Below are 18,346 nucleotides of genomic sequence, written 5' to 3'. Positions count from 1 at the left end.
CAACTCTTCATGTGTAGCCTCCTAGATCTGAAAACCCACTTACTGTATTCTGACAAATTGGTCCTCACACCAAAAATATGAAATCACACGCCACATTCCTATCCTTCAAGCATTCTCACCCCAGTGGGGTGGATGGTAAAGGAAGGGTTAGAGTTGACAGTGTAATTCAGATGGCGACAGGGAGTGAGAGTGACACGGGGCTGATATGAGCAATACTGTTCTGAAAGGAAGTCAATAGTACAAGGATGATGATGAATGTCACCTGTGGCAGGAATCTTAAAAGTTCTTATTAATAAAATCAAACCCGGAGTCAAGTATTGGGGTGAACACTGGAAGATCAGAGAGACAGAACAAGTCACAGCTAACCTCACCTGGCCAACTTCTCAGTTGGTCTTGTTTCCTCAGACTGGAAGCCTCTATGTCCTCATATCCGAATGGCTCTCAGCTGAACTGTGCTGCTAGAAGCCTGAAAGCTTAACCAGCCAAATGCCTAACCAGCCAAATACTTCTAGTTTCTGGTCCTCATGTCTTATATACCTTTCTGCCTTCTACCATCACTCCCTGGGATTAAAGGCTCACTTTCTGGGATCAAAGGCATGTGTCACCATGCCTGGCCGTTTCCAATGTGGCCTTGAACTCACAGAGATCCAGAGGGATTTCTACCTCTGGAGTGCTAGGATTAAAGGTGTGAGTGCCACCATTTTCCTAGCCTTTGTATCTAGTGGGTGTTCTGTCTCTGACCCCAGATAAGTTTATTAGGGTGCAAAATATTTTGGGGAACACAATACCACCACAGTCACCCGTCACCCTTCCCTGGTTGAGGAAGCTGAGATGTTTGTATGCACCTTCTGCAGCATCAGGGCACACCTCTCTTTGTCTCGCTTTACTAGCTTTCGGTTGTGATAAAATACCTGAGAGAATTAGTTTAGAGGGGGCAAGGCTGATTTGCACTCATGGTTTCAAGGTTTCAGTCTGTGATTGTGTGTAAGTTGTCTTTCTCATTGCTGTGACTAAATATCTGAGCAAGAACAGCTCCTGGGGGAAAGCTTTGTTTGCTCCATGGTTTAAGGGTATAGTCCATCATGGTGGAAAGGCATAGAGGCAAGCATGCCTTTGGACTGGTTACTTTGTGTCCACAGTCAGAAAGGAGAAAGACGATTGTTGGAGTTCAGTTTTCTTTTTCCTTTTGAAAATGAAAAAAGTGATTTTATTTTACATGTATGGGTATTTTTGCCTGCATGTATATTGATCTGTGCACCAAAGGTGTACCTGATACCCACAAAGTTCAGAAGAGAGTGTAAGATCTCTGGAACTGAGCTTATAGAAGGTTGTTAGCTGCCATATGGATTCTGGGAATTGAACCTGGGTCTTCCGGAAGAGCAGCCACTGTGCTTAACCACCGAACAATCCCCCTGCTTTCTCCTCCCCCCATTTTTTTTTTTCTATTTCAGTTCAGAATCGCAACCCATTGGATGGTGATATCCACGTTCGTGATGTGTCTTTCCTTCTCAGCTAAACTTCTCTGGAAACAGTCTCACAGACATGTGAAGATGTGTCTCCCATGTGGTTCCAGATCCAATGATGTCGAAAGTGAAGACAGACCATGGTTGACCATTGGCTTGATTCTAATCGGTGTGGGTCTGATAAGACACAACATTATGTCATGGTGCATATGGTAGATAAGCGCTGTTCACGGTAGCTAGAGTTAAAACAGAGAAACAGGAAGGCATTTGTGATGTTATGATCTTCTTTAAGGGCATTAATCTGGTGATCCTCCAAACTAGGCCATACCTCCAAAATGTTCAACTACTTCTCCATAGCACCAAAAGTGGGGTCTAAGCCTTCAATGCCTGGGCTTTTGGGACAAATTTAAAACCTAACTCATACCACTTCTGTGCCACTAAGACTGGGGGCAGCCTGTCTTGTTGTAAGCACTAAAGCACTATGATTGACGAATGAACGTTGGCTGGGGCCAGTGGTGAACTGGAGCGTGCATGATCTGGATAAAGAATAGGCACAGCTGCAACTTAGTTTTAGCCAAAAATTGTGTGATGTGAAAGGTGGGCCCAGAGTCGCCAGCTCTTCTCATTTGTCCCTCTAAGAAAAGTCAGAATTGATGACTTTTTTTCAAGCCAAGTCTTCAGGTTTAAAAATACTAACAAAATAAAATATTGTGAAATAGGATGCTATACTCCATTAATTTATAGCATTTTATGCTTTTATGCATAAGTTAGGCATAAATTTAATAAAAAATATATAAGCCAGTATGTGTTGATCAAGCAAATGTATCTTCAGAACTAACCTAGCTTGTAGGCTGTTGTTTTTAAGGCTCTGCATGACATATGCCAGGGAGGGAACCTATTCTCATGCATGACCAGAAGAGGAGAGACTAGGTGCTATCCAGACTTGGGAAGCATTTGCTGTGTCTTAAGCTGAGTTAGGGAACTCTGATCAGGCCAGAGAGCAGCTAAGATCAGATCTGGGGGCCTTTGTCAAGTCACTGAGAATGCCTGAAGAAAATGGATTTTTTTTTTTTTTGCTATCAATGCTTTTTAAAGTCAGTTTTTATTTGCATATATTAATTATGCATAATAATAGGTTATATTATGGCATTTCCTTTGTCTATATTTTGATTCTATTCCACTTGTTCCCTACTCTACTCCTACAGTTCTCTCTTACTTTCTTCCATGTCTTTTTATTTCTGGTGACCTCATCAGTTTCAGGAGGGTTATAGGAACATGGGTGAGGGGTCAGTTACAGGAGCATGGCACTTTATCAGTGGCTATCCCACTGAAGAAAACCTCCCACTATAACCTCTCACTGTCTATTGACCTTTAGGGAAGGGTAGGGCTTTGTGGGACCCCCACCCCATGCCCCATTGTCTTTTTTCAAATTTGCTTTTTCATAGCAAACAGTACCAGAGAGGCATCCAACCAATATCTTTTCCTATGACTTCCAGGACAAAGCTTCAGACTATCTATTTCAGGCTAGTGGGAACATAGATGTTCCCTAACAGAATACAGCAGGCATGCATGGAAATGTCTGGTCAAGCCCACAAGGAATGTATTCCTTAAAGATGGTGCCTGCAGTGAATATGGTAGAAGAAAGCCCATCAACTTGACAAACCGGCTGTGATTCCCAGTGCCCTTGAACCCCAAGGTTCAAGGTTCAAGTGGCTGAGCATCTTCAAGCAGTGACATCAAGGGACATTTGAAGAGCAAGATGTTAGTGAAAAGTCAGTTGGCACGGCTGGCTTCCTGGGGAAACTACATTTATATCAGCATTCACAACGCAAGTTGTGTAGCATCTCAGGAGATGATAAGCTCATGCGGGGCTCCAGAAGGTTTATCTGAGGTCACTGCTCCTCAGCTGGGTTCCCATGAAGGAGCATTTGTGTGTTGCCTTGTTTGACTATTCACCATCTGCAGGAAGGAGTAGGCTCTAGCATGTGCCCAGCCTCCAGGGAGGAGAGCACACGCCAATGCAGAGCCAGTGTTCTGTGTCTAGGAAGAATAATGAAAATGTTAGCATTTCCCAGACACGGTGCCCTGTTCATTCCAGTCTTCTGTGGTTTAGAGTGCTGAGCCCGGAACTGCTGGAGGTGATCAGAGGTGTCTCCTGTTCCTTGCATAGAAAAGGGCAAGAAGGAAGGGGTAGAAGCCATTCATGCTCTAGAAAACCTGTGGGAATTACAGAGATTGTTGCATTTAGGGACAAAGGGACCCTAAAGATGAATTCTGTGACTTGTTGATAGTTTTGATAAGAATGTAAATTTTGAAGCTTATTGGTCTAAGACTATCTTACCAGCTAGACACATTGCTATGCAAAATCATTGCTGCAGTTGAGCTGAACTCTTTTTTTTTTTAAATTTACCACATTCTTTTTTTTTTTAAGGCTTATTTATTATGTATACAATGTTCTGTCTGCATGCCAGAAGAGGGAGCCAGATATCATTACAGATGGTTGTGAACCACCACGTGGTTGCTGGGAATTGAACTCATGACCTCTGGAAGAGCAGCTAGTGCTCTTAACGGTTGAGCCATCTCTCCAGCCCCGAGCTGAACTCTTGTGGTCAACTGTATACAGAAGCACAATCCACCCACTGAAAGGGCAGTGGTCTTGGAGGCAGGTAGCATGGTAGATAAACTAGACTTAGGGATGATATGGCTGTTATTTGTTACGTGGCACAATGTTATTTATTAAGCTGTGCTATTTACCATTCGAGAGAAGCCACGAGGCACAACAAAACCCACTGTAAGAGTTTATTAAGGGAAGGGAATAGAAGAGGTGTGCATAGGCCTATGGAATGAATGACCATGCAGGAAGAGAGGGAAGGAATAGGTGGAACCTGCTTTTATAGGTCCTCCCCTTGCACATACACATATGGGTTTATGTACCTACGCCACACATGCGCATAGATTATGTAGGACGTAAGGCCTTAAGATGACTAAGCATCTTGCCTGGCTACTGGATAGTGCACAGGCAGTCATGTAGCTGGGGGAGTGGCTAGGAATTCTAACAATGGCCCTGGAATTGTATCCTAGATTTATCATTACCACATTTCAAAGGTGAACTTTGATAAGCTGTTTAATTTCTCTGGGGGCACATTTCTTCATCTCTGAAATGTGGGCAAGACCCTTGACTTGATGAGGTGTGACAGACGGTGCATTTAAGATAAAAAGACAAAGCTTATAATTCTATACCAGGCGTATGATAGATGTACTGTTAGTGTTGCTGGCTTCTCTGGCTTGGACATCCTCAGACATTTGTTTCTCCAGTGCCATTTTCTTCCTTGCATGATTCATGTACTCATGTTTCAACCTTTACTCTCCATAAGTTCCCTGGTGACTGGGGTTCTCATGATTTTTTTTTTTTTTTGAGTTCTTCCTATCGTATAGGCAATTGATGATGTAAACTAACTCAAAATTATTTTATGTAGATCAATGAATCACCCCTCTAAACAGTAATTTTAATTTTAAAATGAATTACCTATACAAGACCTTCGAAAGAAGGTTCATGTACAAAAAGCAAATAAAATAACCTAAGAGTATTAGGGAATGACATCAGCTTTCAACATGAAGTTCCACTTGCCCTAAGGACAAAGGTCTTTGCAGTGATCTGTTCCCTATGGGGGAGTGGTTCAGTAGCTCATTGAAACCTCACATTGAGAGGAATCTCCATAGCCCAGACAAGAGCCGACTTCCTGTCATTCTCCTTCAGCCAGTTCCTAACAGGTCCCCCAAGCTCAAAGCCTCAGGCATCTTTTAATTGTTGCTGTCAGTGAGTCAACTGAAAAACACAATCACTCCTTGGTTTTTTTCAAGCTTGGTCCTTCAAACCCACTTTCCTTTCTTGATATCTATTGCTTCTGCCTTGGACCAAGTTTTTTCTTTCTGTTTTTTATTAAGAAAATTTTTAATTCATTTTACATAGCAATCAAAGATCTCCCTCTTTTCTCCTCCCCCCCTCCAACCTCCCCCTCCCACCCCCACCCCCCCATTCCTTCCTACAAGAAGGTAAGGCCTCCCATGGGGAGGTACATTTAGTAGAGGCAAGCTTGGACCAGTTTCTTATCCATCTCACAATGCTGTTACTGGACAGAATCTTGACCGCTCACCTCTTCATAACAGATGTTGGGCTAAAATATTTTTTTATTACTAAGAAATTTTTTATTCATTTTACATACCAACCACATAGCCCCTTCAGGTTACAATATTTTTATTAATTCTTTGAGAATTCTGTACAATGCATTTTGGTGGTATTTACCCCAATTTCTCCCAGATCCACCTCTACCTCCCTATAAACCCTTGAACTTTGTGTCCTCTTTTCTTTCTCAGGGCTTTGAATGACACATGCTTTGGGGGCTCTTCCACCAGGATACCTTGGGCTCATTGCTTAAATTCTTTGAGTCTTAGTTTTTTTCTCCTTGACAATGGATTACTAATAGCATTCAACAGTGTATTACTAACAGCATGTACATAGCAAGGTTGTTGGGAAATCCTGATGAGTTCCTGTAAAGCCAGTGAAATGGTTCCAAGTTGTGGAGAATAGAGAAACATGACAGCTAAAGGAAGTGTATGTTTCTGTGCTGGGCTATATTACTCTAAAGGATATTATTAGGACCATTGATGAGATTGGAATTTTGTCTGAAGACCAGATGGTGGTGATGGCTAGCTAGATGGTATGTTCCTGCCTCAGATCATTGTATATTGACAACATTAGAGAATGTCTTTTGCATAAAAAGATGCAACAAGAGACATTGGGATGTATGTGTTAATTGGGGACATTCCAATTAGCAACTGATGAAAAATTATTTTAAACATTAAAAACCACCAAGTTCCCGGCTGCAAAGATCCTGGCATAGAGCTGGGGCTCAGGACAGGGGAACCCTTGCTTTCTCTTCTCTTACTTCCCTGCTATGTGGTGACTCCGGATCTTCATCATGCTATGTGGTGACTCCGGATCTTCATCATGCTCAACTGCCATCATCTCTCTTCCTTGATTAGGGATCATTCCTGCATCTCCCAAAGACCAAACTCCCTTCCTAGTCTCACATTGGAGGAGCCCTGTAATCATTTGTTTGTCTCTTCTAGATTTTTCTCTTTCATGTGTCTTAGACATCCTTGTTGATCTCCGTCATAATATTGCTGCTCTTTTCCATCCCCCCTCTTGGAAAGTCCTTTCCACTTGTTGTCTCTGGCCATTTCACCCACTCTTAAGGACTTGATTCTATTTTTTTTCTTTTTTAGAGAGATTCTCAGATCTAGATTGGTCTCAGTTGGTCACTAGTTCCCTATATCTCCATCCTTTTGACAGAAACTTAATCATTTGATCTGGTCTGTGGGGATTTCAGTCTTCACTTTCATTGTTATTTTTTCCTAGACTGATTTAGAAGACCAGCAAGCTCAGAGCCAGAAGAGTAACTGAGATGAAAACCTTCATAAAGTCTGGAGTTCAGTTTGTTCAAACTGTTTGTTCACTGTTGAACCTCAGAGCTTAGAAAACTGGCCTGTAGTAGATACTCAGAGAATAGTTATACTTTTTTGTGTCGTAGATTTTATTGAATATCCTACAGCCTGCAGCATTGATGTTTAGAAAAATGCATTATAAAACATTAGATGGGCTGGATTGATCAGTATGAGCACCACCTGTTGTCATGGGCAATCTGATGTTTCAGCTACAAGAGGGAAAGTTGAGTAACCCTCTTTGTTTGCAGTAATTGGGATATTGACTGTAAAGTCCTATAAGAGGGTCAGTAGAGGCAGTGGCCAAGGATGACAGCTCTTATTGCATTATTTATAGACCTCTCCAATACCTTCCATGCAAGGTTTTCTTAGAAGTCATTTGACATGGTCAATTTTTTCTCTTTGAATGAGGTGTTGTTCTGGCCTTAGCATGTCCTGTCTGATGACATGGCACTCTGACAGAACAAAAAGGGATGAAAAGATGAGCAGGAAAATCTTACAGGTGGATCAGCAGCTTCTACAGTCAAGAGATAAGACTTGAGCCAGGCGGTGGTGGTGCACACCTTTAATCCTAGTACTCAGGAGGCAGAGGCAGGCAGATCTCTGTGAGTTCAAGGCCAACTTGGTCTATAGAGCGAGTTCTAGGACAGGCTCCAAAGCTACACAGAGAAACCCTGTCTTGAAAAACCAAAAAAAAAAAAAAAAAAAAAGAAAAGAGAAGAGATAAGACTTTTCTTACTATAATCCAACAGGGATCCCTGATGTTGCTGGGAAGATAACTGACTGATTGAATGTAGGTGGAGTAAAGGGACAGAGTTTATCATTTTGAGCACCGTTGTATTAAGCACTGATGAGTCCTTGATATATATTCTTACAAAAACATAGTAAGCCAACAATGAGTTTTGGGTCATGTGATTCTCAAACCCAGGCCTTCATCTCCCAGGATCTCCTCTTTCTAACCTTAATTTGGTAGCATTTTCTCTTGTACTTTTTTTTTTTTTAAATTAATGTCACCTTGATAAAACTCACTTCAGCTAATTCCCCTTCCTCATATGGCTGCATTTCTCATGATGGACGTGGATGGCCATTTTTTTTTTTCTTTAAACTGTTTCTTCTCTATGTTTCTGTGACAATCACATCATTTTCTCTCTACACCTCCACTGGACATTCCTTTTCCGTTTTTGTTGGTTCTTACTTTCTACACTCTCCCCTCAGAGTTTTTTATCCAATGTTTCCTGTTTCTCGATGCTTCTCTCTCTCTTTTTTTTTTTTTAACCCAGGGGTGTCCTCTGAGTGATAGAATTAAATATTCAATTACATACTTAAGATTTCTACTTGGATGTTCAATTGATAATTAAACCTCATCATGGCCAAAATGGGAGTATTGATTTTCACCTGGGTATCTCATTACAAAAGTGTGTGATCTTTTACCTACTCTCTCCTGCCCATCATTTTCCCTTTTCTCTATTCTGCTCAGTATCAACCATTATAGACTTACCGAATCTTGGATGTGGAAGTGGCTGAGGGATTTCTTACTCAAACGCTTTCATTTTATGCATGAGATCCAGTGAGAGAGGCAGCGATGGGTGGAAACTGCTTAAACCCAGTAACTGTAAAGCTGTGAAAAGAAGCAAGATTTCCTGGCTCCAAGTTCTCATTTGCAGATTATATTTCCTACTTTCTACTTTGAACGTCTATATCTGAAGAAAAGAATGCCTGTGGCTGCTTACTTTATTAGTTGGTCTTCTGGCTTCATTCATTGACGTCTGAGCTCTGATCAGTTCCAAGCTTGAGCCTATTTTATGGAATCCCACACTGCATTTCAGAGGTGGTAAATACCTGGCCCATGTGCTACTGCTTCCTAACCAATCCACAGAAGACAACACTAATCAACCATGATACTGGTGAACCATGACACAAGCTCAGGAGGCCTCACAATATGGTGTATTTTTTAGACTTCTACTATTAATTGATCAGAGTTGAGTTTTAACATGAGATCTATTTTGTTTTATACAAGGTCGAACTTTTTACGGTCTCATTTTTTTCTTTGTATTTATTTCTGGAGGCAAAGTAATGTGATTTAGGGTTCTAGAGAGTGGTAGTGAGACACTATATTTTAGCAGCAACATCTGGAAGCAATGCTGAACCAATGATCTAACATTGCATTGGTGGAAATGTAAGGGCTTGGGGCAGGCAGTCTGTTTCTCCCCAGTATATCAGGTAGACAAATGGCTTTGAGTTCAAGTTCAGCTCTAAACAGTTTATCAACAATGTGATTTTAGGCTAGTTTCTTAATCTCTCTGGGCTTCCCTTAAGCAAAATCTAGTTTATATGAACTATGTTGGTTTTTATTCATAAATAAATCTTAGATCTAAAAGGGATTTACTCTGGGGGGAGCCACTAGCCTTACAAAGTCTCTCTTAGCTTCCCAGAGTGCTTTGAAGTATAAACAAGAGTTTATACTGTCTTAGAAAGATCCATCTTTAGGAGTCTGAAATCTGTGTTTGGTCCTGTACATGATGTTGACTGATTGTATGATAGCCTTGAGTAAGTGGCTTGGCCTTTCTGAGACTCCGTGTTGAGTCCAGTGTCCCTTAATAGTTTTAATGTATATAGCACCCAGAATGTGGTAGATGCATACTGATCAGTCAATCACCCAATGAACCAATTCATCCAACTAACATTCTCTGCGCATCTAAGTGTGCCAGGGATGGTGTTGGTGATGAAGTGATGTACAAAGAAGACAAAAGTTCTGTCCTCATATGAAGTGACTTATGCCCATATTGAAGGGTTTGTGATGTTTGAACAAGCTGAAATAACACTGTTGCTTTACACAGATATTCCAGCTCTCTGAGTAGAATGTGGCATCTTCCCCTCATTTGTACCATGTTCTCAGAGAAGGATTGGGGAATTTTCCTAAATGTTCTAGCTGGAGACTACAGCAGGGCTGCAGAGGTGCTTCTCTTGTCTGGTGAGTTACCCATGTCCAAGAGACCATGCTCTTCCTTGTCCCAGTGTTGGCCATTTTCTGAATCCCTCTGGTGCTCATAATGCTAAGGGTTTGTGCCAACTTGAAAGTCATCCAAGCAAAGAGCAGATCTCAAGAATGGCTGCAATTTCTTGGTGGGGAGCTTAATTCTGTGGCAACAGTACAAGGTTCTGTGGAATGAATATCGTGTCAATGCTATTTAATAATACCGTAACCACTGACCATTTAATTACGTGGTAATTGTCACTTAGTGGCTGGGTAATTGCACAGTAAGTACCATCTAATTTCAGGGTAAAGGGTAAATACATGATTATTTCAGGCTCCTTAGGCACAGTATAGGTCACTCAGGAATTAGGTTTGGATTGACTAAGTATAAATTACCTAGAAATCTGTTTTCGGGTGATTACTTCCACGCCTGTCATCCTTCCCTGACAAAGCTCCTAATGGTTGCCACACAATTAAAGAGAGATTTTTTAAGATTTTAGACCTCAGGAACTTAAAGGGACATGGCTCAGTCCTATGATCAACCACTGCCCACTGTGCACGGAACAGTGAAGGAGGAGATGGAGAAAAGAGTGAACAGTTCTGCTCTCTTCCATCTGCCAGCAGTTTTCTTAAGATGATATGGTTGCTTCAATATTTAATGTCAAACAGTGGAACTGCTGATTTCACGAGATGTGACTTCAACATTAAATTCTTCATTATCTCTCATCATGAGCCCAAGAGGGGCCCCTTGAGAAACATGCCCACTTGCTACTTCCTGGAACTTACAAATGTGACATTACTTTTATAAAATGTCTGTGTGGATGTAAGTAAGTAAAGTAGACTTTGAGATAAGCTTGTCTTAGGATGTGGAGGTTGGTACTCACAATACATTGACGAGCGTCCTTATAACTAACAGAAGAGCAGACAAAAATAAGGAAGAGAAAAATCATGTGAAGCCAGAGTGAAGACTGAGGTGCTGCAGCTGTAAGCCAAGAATGCTTGGACCTAGAGCCTCTGACAGAAGCAAGGACAGATCAGTATCTTGATTCCAGACTTCTAGCCTCCAGAATGGGGAGGGACAGATTTCAGTTGTTCTAAGCCGCCCAGTTATGGCACTCTGTTAGAAACCATGAGGTGGCAGAAGCTCCACACCTCTCCAGCATCATCTAGCATCATCCTGCTTCATTTTGGTGTGGCTTGAGTTGAGGACTAGCCTTAAAGAGATACTTGGAAAACTTCAGCCTCATCTCCCATGGAGCACAGAGCAGTGCTCTGCAACCCATGTAGCAGAGATGCAGTGGAATCCAGCCCATCACTAAGTAGGAACCAGGGCCGAGCAAACAGCTCATTCCAGGCTTCCTGTATTGGCTTGGTATCATATGAAAAGGCTTAATAATCTTCATATGACAGAAATTTGTAGATTTTCTGGTTAAAAGGCAACAGTTTAAAAACAGGGTCCAGATAGAATCACACCTCTCCATTCCTGCCTAATCTTTGGCATTGGCTATGGTGGATTTCTCAATGTGGTAGAGAGAATGAGAGTACACACTTTACGTTCAGATAAGCTGGAATACAAAGCCACAATCTACAATGAGCTGAATGCATGACCTTAGACACGTGTCTTAGAGTCCCGGTGTCTCAGTTTCCTCTGCTTTCAGGCCAGGAGTACACACACACACACACACACACACACACACACACACACACACACACGTATGCATGGAGCAGAAAGTCTGTGCTCAGTTAAGCATAGTTATTATTTCTCTACTGAAAGCACAGGGTAATGTAAAGCAAGCATTTCCAATGTTCTTATAAACCTCTCATGCATATTTGCTAAGTGGCTGTGTTGTAGTCCATTCAACAGATGTGACAGAGATGTCAGATTCTGTCGTCAGCCACATTGCCTCCTTTTATTCATCAATGAGCTTACTTTTAATTAATTATACAGTCCCCCTATTATCGCACTCTGAGCTCCTGGAGTCCTCATCTCTTTCTGTGACCCTCTTTTCCCAGCCCCTTGCCATGTGCTCATATCTTGGGAAGGCAAAGCAATCAGCTATTCTTTTTATATACCTCAGGCACCTTAGGCACTCAGGTTTAGACAAACAGGTGCTTAGAGACTGAGAATAAAGCCCCAAAATAACCCACTCAAGATTGCACCTAGCTTTATGATTCTACAAGAGGAAGCTAGCCAGCTAACAGGAGGATTAACAATAAAGTATTTAAAGACCTCCACTAAATAAAAATAACACAAGCCATTCTCCAGGAGGCCTCCTGAGTCTTCATTGGATTTAAGTGCTACATGTAAAGTCAGGTTGATGTTTATGGGTGTTGAGTCATTTTTCTCCCATAGCCCTCCTCATTCCTGTAACAGCACTTAGTTACACATGGCATTCTACACACCTGCCTGTCCTTGTCCCATTTGGGCTGGATAGAGGACACCATATCCAGACTCTAGACTAGGCAGTCTGAAAAGGCCCACACATTTTCATATATATATCTCGTGTGTGTGTGTGTGTGTGTGTGTGTGTGTGTGTGTGTGTGTTTGTAGTATTATACGTTGAAGGTTAAATTTGACCAAAATTAATTTTTTTCCCCCACTGATTTTCAATGTCAGCCAGATAGGAAGACAATTTAGATCATAGTCTCAGAAAAAAGTATATCTTGAAAGAGTAATAAGCCACAAAAAGCCTTTCTTACTGGGTATTTCTACTTTCTTAGCAAAGGCATTTCACTAGGTCTGTGTGTATTATAGTTCCGTTTAATCATTAGAACAAACTGGAAGTTGACCTCGTGACCTTTGTTTCTGTAGGACAGCTGAAACGTAGGGACATCCCTGACACAGCTAAGGGACACAAGGCTAGCAAGAAGAGGGTGCCGATTCGGATGGACAGGAAGGCACACTGCAGGGGTGAGTCACTCACCTTGGCTCTTGAACACAGTGTTTTTGGAGCTCGCAAGAGTCATGTTTGTGCTGCTGAACAGAATACCTGAGACTGAGTTGGTTTGTAAACACAAACACTTATTTCCTATACTCTGCAGGCCAGGAAGGCCAAGATTAAGGTGCTAGCATTTGGGCCTTCTTGATGTATCCTCAAAATGGCAGAAGGTGGGAGGGTTACAGGGATGTCCAACCTTGAAACAATGTGACATGACAATTATTTACATGTGTGTTGGACTGCTTTCATAGCTTTTGTGAGACACTTGTGGCCTGAGGGTCACAGGTTAAGCATGTCTTAAATCTGCCGTGATGTAATATGTACTCCTGAGTGTTACCTCTGATCCCCATGGCAAAAGCCTGTCCTTCTCTATCTCCCCATACTTTACAGGGCCATTTTATTTCTAGAGGAGGGGATGGAATCACTGAAGTGGCATTCTTTCTCTGTAAGTTCTGTTCCATATTTTCCCCATAGGACTATGTCCCTTCTGCAGTATCTTAGGGCGAGGGAGGCTATTGGAAGAAGATGTTGGAGAGAGCAGGTCCTATCACCACTTTCCTGAAGGTCTTGGAGTCATGGAGGAAGAGCTTGCAAGAGACCATCACTATTCAAGATGTCTCCCCCTTCCCTGCTCCTGCCACAGTTGGAGACAGTATCTACACATCCCCACAACGTTTTCCTGGAGGGTCAGTGCAGAAATTTCCCTTCTGGTTGCTTTCGCACTTGCGTGGGATAAGCAAACGCCACTGGTACTGAAGCTGTCACATGAACTTGGAGCTGTGAAGAAACAGGTGTCCGATAGACCTCTCAGCAAATGCTAGTTTGGCTGTGATGTGGGCAAGTGGCTGGTCTAACATAGATTGTCATGGATCAGCAAGGATCATGGGCTGGCAAAGGACGTGGGAATGGAGCAGGGATGAGGAAGCCATCAGGCTACAAAGGAAGTATTAAGGACAGCCCAGGGCAGCACAAAGAAGCCCTCTGAGCTATTCTTGGCTTAATTTTATCAGCACCAGAGAAAGGATGAGGGGGTGGCTCATACCATACCTATATGGTTGATGTGGCTTTTTAGTATCTGTATTTTCTTACATAAGGCAATATTTGAGTTATAAGTTTAGGAAGTGGTAAATTAAAAGCTCCCTTGAGCATATTGCTCTAGTTGAGGGATCTTGATGTTGTAGTTACAGCTCTGGTTGCTGAGAAAGGACGCATCTACCTTGCAGAGTGATAACCATGGTTCATTCCTTTGAATGCTCCATGCTTGCTCCAACATCAATTACTCCACTAAAGCAGTTATCACTATGGTTACCTCAACACCATCTGATAGTCTTGAGTATTACCCAGGGTTTGAAAGCATATTTTTCTGGCCATGCAGCCTTCGTTTTCGTTTACCTCTTAGTATATCATCGTCCTTGGATGGCTGTCCTTGAAGCATTCTATTCCTTTATCTTCTGTGGCCATCTTATCTCCGGACCCTCTACCCTCCTTGTCTGACACAGGATAATCCTCTTCTACTGAGCTGTGAAAACTTAGAATGATTAAAAATAGGCATCATTTTCTGCAGTTGGTATTTTTGGCTGTCATAAGGTGACTTGGTGGGTCTGTGGTGTCTGAAGAGTCAGGCAGCTCTTGAAGGTGTCTCTGAGACCTCAGGTAAGGTGGGACATTTGTGCCAAAGGTCAAAGTGCTCACTGGCTGCTGTTGCTGTTTTGATGCTAGAATGCCTTCCTGAGAGTAAAACTCTTGTCAACCACCACTTGCCTGTTCTTGGGAAAAAGGATTCTGGTACCTGTGCTGAAACAGACCATAACTCTGAAAGCAGATGCAATGCAGCTTCATGACAGACTGAGAGAACAAAAAATACATAGAGGGTTTGATGTGTAGAGCTCATTCCAAAAGGGAGACTATAAGAAAAGTTGACCAATTATTCTTGCTACTTGTCCCAGTATTAACTTTCCAATGTTGCTTGCTTGGTAATGGTTATAGTTTGAATCCAGAATGATCACCTGTTGAAGATTTGGTCCCCAGAAAAACAATGTTCAGAGACAGGACTTCTAGGGGTCAACTGAATCACTACAGTTGTGATGTCATCAGTGGATTAATCAATTAATTGGTTTATAATTTCATGATCTTTTGGGAAATGATGGAAAAACAACAGATGGGATTTCATTGGAGGGTGTGGATCTCTGGGACATAATACGTGGGGCTCTGTCTTGCTCCTAGCTCTCCCTGCACTGGCTCCTGTCTTACGAGGTTAACTGCTTTGCCCTGTAGCACCACAGGCCCTGAACAAGGGGCCTGGTGACCATGTCCTGAAAGCTTTGAAGCCATTGGATCAAATAAGTCTCTCCTCATTGGTTGCTCTCAGGAGTTCTGTCACAGGGACCTAACACTGATTGACACAGTGACATTACTCGATTACCACTGGAATGTCCCAGTTAGTACTTGGACCATTTTTTTTTTTTTTTTGGTTTTTCGAGACAGGGTTTTTCTGTGTAGTTTTGCTCCTTTCCTGGAACTTGCTTTGGAGACCAGGCTGGCCTCGAACTCACAGAGATCCGCCTGCCTCTGCCTCCCAAGTGCTGGGACTAAAGGCGTGCGCCACCACTGCCCAGCGCTTGGACCATTTTTAAAAGGCACGAATACGCAGTTTGATTTTTTTTTTTTTTTATTTTGGTTTTTTTCAAGACAGGGTTTCTCTGTGTGGTTTTGGTGCCTGTCCTGGATCTCGCTCTGTAGACCAGGATGGCCTCGAACTCACAGAGATCTGCCAAGGCATGTGCCACCACCGCCCCGCCACAGTTTGATTTGTTTGAGAAGCAATTTAATTTCTTTTTCAAGTGTTTGAACATGTTCACCCCTCTCATTACTGCCCTCTCCACCATTCCATCCCTTCCCACTCACCTTTGAGACTACTTCTTTTTTTTTTTCCAAGTCCAGATTGTAATGCCTAGTCTTGGGAAAGGGGTCTGCCCTGGTGTGTGGCCAACCAACCAGGGGTGGGGGTGGTGAGGGTGGGTGGGTCACATGATTAAAAAAAAAAACTGCCTCTGTCTCTTCCCCTCCCAGCAATCTTAGCTCCTTAGCTTGTTATTATTTTTTTTTTAAGAACCAGGCAAGAAAATGAGTTGTTTAGAATTTCAAGCTTCTCATCCTGCATGTTTATGATGGTAAATAAAAGTTGCCTTCATTGCTTGTTACAGACTATAAACAAATGTCAGCCATCTTAGTGAAGAGGCATCATTTGATTTAATTGCAAATTAAAACCATAAACCACCTCAAACATGGATCTACAGCCACATCGAATCAATATAATAATTGCAGGAAAGCAATTGAGAGGCGAGAGAAGTTTCCATACATTGCATATTAACAGAAGCTAGCCCCTAAGGGAGATGGTAAGCTTTACTAAATGGCGGGGCGATTATGGGAAATTGCACTGACTAGCTTTTTCTTTGAGGGTGGGCCAGATAGGCTGACTTCTTCATTGTCAGTGGCAACACAAAGGAATGGCCTCTGTCCCTGCAAGGAGGTTAGTAATTCTGTGTGTGGACTGGGGAAGTTCTTGGAGTTTCATAAACAGAAGAAAGAGAACACTCCTAGGCCTACCGATAATGCCTGATGTTGAGTACTGATTCTCTTGGTACCCAGCAATTCTTTCTTTACGGACATGACATGTTGCCACAGGTAAATTTTGTCAGTGGAATTGATCTGATCGACAGACTCCAGGTCAATTGTGTTTTGTTGAGTCCTTCAGAAGATGTTGGCCTTTTATTTAGTCCTGCTGTGTAGAGCAGACTTTGGTGGGTTCCATTGCAAATGACTTTCCTTTTATTTCTTCAAAGTGGTCCTTGCTTTTATTTCAGGGATGGTCTTGGATAAAAGCAGGAGGTGAGGGAGTGGAGAAGAGCAATCCCATAATTCACTTTGTCATGAGATTTGAAAGGCCCAAGGAATGCTTTTAGTCCCAGACAGTTCTCCTCTATTGTCTGCAGAAGTCCTGACATAATTTCTTGTAGACATGCATTCCTTTGAGTGTCTGAAGCTCTAGTTAAAATGCAATTGCCTTTGGGAAGAATGAGCAGATTAAGCAATTAACAGCTATTAATACTGCAAGGTCAAGTTTGTTGGGGAAGAAGCACTCTTTGTGATCCTTTGAAATAATACCTGACAGTGAGTCTTGATTAGCTGATCAAATCAGCCAGACCCCTGGAGTGGAGGGTGTTTTCTGGGTAGGCTTGGGGGAGGGGAGGAAATGAACATCAATTGTTTGGACAATAGTGGAGCCTCGGTGGGCCTGGCTCCTTTTTCCTTCCTTCCCCAGCTTTGCTGGAGGAGGGGTGGCCCTCCTCTTCCTTGTCTTCTCTACCAGGTACTCAGGTGTATGCTTCGAGCCTGGCCAAGGCCTCCACAACCTGAACCTTATCCATCCTTGAGGATGCTTGGGTTATGTGCCTCCAGTGTGAGATGCTCTTTCTTTGGTTCTGCTGTCTGCCTCACCTTCCCTTCTAGAATACTGTCTTGGCTCTCAGGGTGCCTGTCTGCACCACTGAGCCCTGTGGTGTTCTAATTGTGGTGGTGGGGTACGTCTACCTAACATTTCTTATTTATTTGTAAACTTATGATTGGCATTAGAGGATGATTTTTGATATTCTCACCCATGCATGTGCATCCTTATTTTTATCTTCGGGGAATTCAAGCGTCTCCCATAGGCTCACGCATTTGAACATCTAGTCTCCAGTTGGTGGTGTGGCTTGCTGTGTAGATAGGTAGTTGGTGGTGCTGCTGTGTGGGTAGGCAGTTGGTGGTGCTGCTGTGTGGGTAGGCAGTTGGTGGTGCTGCTGTGTGGGTAGGCAGTTGGTGGTGCTGTGTGGGTAGGTAGTTGGTGGTGCTGCTGTGTGGGTAGGCAGTTGGTGGTGCTGTGTGGGTAGGCAGTTGGTGGTGCTGTGTGGGTAGGCAGTTGGTGGTGCTGTGTGGATAGGCAGTTGGTGGTGCTGCTGTGTGGGTAGGCAGTTGGTGGTGCTGTGTGGATAGGCAGTTGGTGGTGCTGCTGTGTGGATAGGTAGTTGGTGGTGCTGTGTGGGTAGGCAGTTGGTGGTGCTGCTGTGTGGGTAGGCAGTTGGTGGTGCTGTGTGGGTAGGCAGTTGGTGGTGCTGTGTGGGTAGGTAGTTGGTGGTGCTGCTGTGTGGGTAGGCAGTTGGTGGTGCTGTGTGGGTAGGCAGTTGGTGGTGCTGTGTGGATAGGCAGTTGGTGGTGCTGCTGTGTGGGTAGGCAGTTGGTGGTGCTGTGTGGGTAGGTAGTTGGTGGTGCTGCTGTGTGGATAGGCAGTTGGTGGCTGTTTGAGGAAGTTTAGGAGGCACGGCCTCATTGGAGGAAATATGTTACTGTAGGCAGGCTTTGGATATACATGCATATGCATTATATCAAGTATATTTCAAATCAAGATTTGGGTATGAAAGAATAGGTGATAT

At 42.9% G+C, this 18,346-nt stretch overlaps 1 long non-coding RNA gene across 1 annotated transcript; it reads right to left on the bottom strand.

Moving 5' to 3' along the window:
* Window positions 1-6,741: 6,741 nt before the first annotated feature.
* On the bottom strand, window positions 6,742-17,991 carry LOC131918652 (uncharacterized). The gene is made up of 3 exons (XR_009381043.1): window positions 17,534-17,991; window positions 8,464-8,583; window positions 6,742-7,420 (listed from the first exon to the last, which is right to left on the bottom strand). It is a non-coding gene; the product is annotated as an uncharacterized LOC131918652 (long non-coding RNA).
* Window positions 17,992-18,346: the final 355 nt, after the last annotated feature.

This window comes from Peromyscus eremicus, chromosome 1 (assembly GCF_949786415.1).
Source record: "Peromyscus eremicus chromosome 1, PerEre_H2_v1, whole genome shotgun sequence".
Classification (NCBI taxonomy): domain Eukaryota; kingdom Metazoa; phylum Chordata; class Mammalia; order Rodentia; family Cricetidae; genus Peromyscus; species Peromyscus eremicus.
This window is presented reverse-complemented; position numbering and strand designations above follow the sequence as displayed.